The following is a 2,710-nucleotide window of genomic DNA, read 5'->3' on the forward strand; positions in this document are numbered from 1 at the left end:
GGAGGGGGAGGGGAAGGAATGGGGGTGCTCTGCGCGCGGTGGGGCTGCCCTTCCCCACTTCCATCTCCAAAGCTTCCCGGCGTTTCTCTGAGTACCGAGCACTTCCGCTGGAGGGAGGGGTGAGACAGCACCCCCTGAACCCCAAGAGGTGACGGTGCACAACTTCCTGGCCACCGAAAGGGACTAAACGGGCTCAGCGCGGTGCAGTGAGGGCTCCGCAGTGCGGCTGGCGCTGCACTGACTTCCCGGCCCGGGGCCCAGCGGCTCGGATGGCAGAGGCCGGGCCCCAGGCCGCAAGAGCAGGGGCCGGTCCACCTCCCCACCGCCTCCTCGCGGCCGTGTGCACCCGCGCCCCACACGTGTGACCGCCCTCGGTCACCGCAACTCCCAGCGCCGGCAGGGCAGGGGCGCGGAGGGAGCGGAAGGCAAGCTGGGCCTGGGGCCCCCTGAGTTCAGGGCCCCACGGACGTAGGAGCCGAAGATGACCACGCTCACACCTGGGCTCCACAGAGCGGGGTGCGGCTGCAGGCAGGGGCCGCTGCCCCCGGGAGCCTCCAAGAGCTGGGGGGGGGCTTCGGCTCTGTGGGGACCCGGGTGCCCCCAGCCCTGGGGAAGCTGCGTGCCGTCACCCGGGGACCGCGCGGGACGGCCATCGGCCAGGTGTCGGGGGTGAGGAAGTAGGGAGCCCCCCGAAGCCAGGCGCTGCGCCCATCCCGCGCCGCCGACCCCAGCTCACCCAGGAAGTGGTTGACGCACAGGTTGCGCAGGGCCTTGGGCATGCGGCAGATGGTGGCGCAGAGGCGGCGCAGGGACAGCGGCTGCTCCGACTGCTCGCTGGAGCCCGTCAGCTTGCTCTCGTACTTCACGCCGTTGAGCAGGATGTTTGCCACCTGCAAGGGGCCACAGCGCTGTCAGCGCCCTCGCCGTGCAGAGAGCAGGGCCCGAAGCAGGGAGGCCGGGCGGGAAGGCGTGACCGAGGCCACACGCAGGAGAGGTGACCCCAGGCGTCTCCCCGAGACCCGCAGCCCCCATGAGGTAGGGTTTCACTTTTTGGTGCTGCGGGAGCCCAGGACTGTGCCACAGAGGAGGTGCTGATCCTGTGCAGGACATGAAGAGCCGGGCATGGTGGCACAGGCTCATCACCCCAGCACTGTGGGAGGCTGAGGCAGGAGGATCACCAAGTTCGAGCTCAGCCTCTGCAACTCTGTGACTTAAGGAGATTCTGTCTCAAAATAAAAATAAAAAGGGTTGGGGACACAGCTCAGTGCAGAGGTCCTGGGTCCCCCCTCCAGAGCTGGAGAAAAAAAGGAAGGAAGGCAGGCAGGTTTCACCTCAACCCAGAAGTTACAAAGTCCCTCCCTTTCCACTTGAGAAGGGTATGAGCGACTTGCTTCAAGGTGACTCTGCGACACTCTCTGAAGCCCCTGTCGGGACAGCAGGGATCCGAGTGGCCCTGCACCCCCTGTCACAGAATGGAGGCGGCAGGGCCAGGTTGGGTTTGTCCCAGGCTCGGGTCAGCGTCCCTTGAGGAGCCCACGCCCATTGTGGTCCCAGCCCCTCCTAGAGCCCTCGCTTCACCCCACAGAGCCAGGGCCTGGGCCAAGGACTCCAGCCAGGGAGCCAATGGCTCTGCAGCTCTGGCTTGAGATGAGGGGGCGCTGCTGGGGCAGCGGGGTGCCGTCCACGCCTGGATGTCCGGTGGAGAGAAGAAGCAAGGGGGCCAACCAGGGAGCACTCCGGGGATGGCCACACGGACAGATGGCGTGTCACCCCAGGCCTGCCACAGGATGACTGCTGGGCTGCTAGAATGACGCGGCGCCCTCACTGGAGCCTGGAAGAGTTTACATTCACTCGAGGTTTCTACCTTCCTCAAGGAGCTGATGGGCGTGGCGCGCTGGGCAGAGAGGGGAGGGATGTTCAGGAGCTGTATCTGGAAAGCTGGGCAGAAGTTTGTGACCCACGACAAGACTCTCCAGGAGTGACAGAAGGCTGGATTAGTCATTCCGATGTCATCAAAAATGAGGATGACAGCCCAGCGTGGTGGCGCACACCTGTGATCCCAGCACTCTGGGAGGCTGAGGCAGGAGGATCGCAAATTCAAGCCCAGCCTGGAAAACTTAGCGACTTAACAAGACCCTGTCTCAAATAAAAAATAAGAACATGGGCTGAGATGCTGAGAGAGAGCGAGCGAACCCACAGGTGTGTCTTGTGGGCCTGGATGAGGCTGGGTGGATACACGCAGCGCCTGTGTCAGAGCAGAGCGTCACTTCCATCCACCGGCCTTGGCGCTGCCTCCCTTCAAACTTGAGCAACGGTTTTGCAGAACTTGTGGTCCACAAACTACAAGGACCTACAGATCTTTCCTCCTATAACGCTCCCGAGGCTGGCATGGCATGGCAGCTCAGTACGTCTGCTTGTTTGCTGCTTCCTTTCTTCCTTTCTCTGTCCTCTCCTCCTCTCTCTCTCTCTCCCTTTCTTTCCTTCCTTCCTACCTTCCTTCCTTCCTCTTTCTTTCTTTCTTCTTTCTTTCTTTCTTTCTTTCTTTCTTTCTTTCTTTCTTTCTTTCTTTCTTTCTTTCTTTCTTTCTTTCTTCTTTCTTTCTTTCTTTCTCTTGGTCTTTTTGAGACAGGGTCTCACTACACAGTTCAGGTTAGCCCTGAACTCACTTTGTAGCCCAGGCTGGTATTGAACTTGCAACAATCCTCCTGCC

General features: G+C 61.4%; 1 protein-coding gene across 1 annotated transcript in view; it reads right to left on the minus strand.

Moving 5' to 3' along the window:
* Window positions 1-2,710, minus strand: part of Slc45a1 (solute carrier family 45, member 1) — a gene marked incomplete in the record, with an annotated part of 30,120 nt that overhangs the window by 15,719 nt on the left and 11,691 nt on the right.

This window comes from Chinchilla lanigera, unplaced genomic scaffold (genome assembly GCF_000276665.1).
Source record: "Chinchilla lanigera isolate Chin_1 unplaced genomic scaffold, ChiLan1.0 scaffold00085, whole genome shotgun sequence".
NCBI classification, from domain to species: domain Eukaryota; kingdom Metazoa; phylum Chordata; class Mammalia; order Rodentia; family Chinchillidae; genus Chinchilla; species Chinchilla lanigera.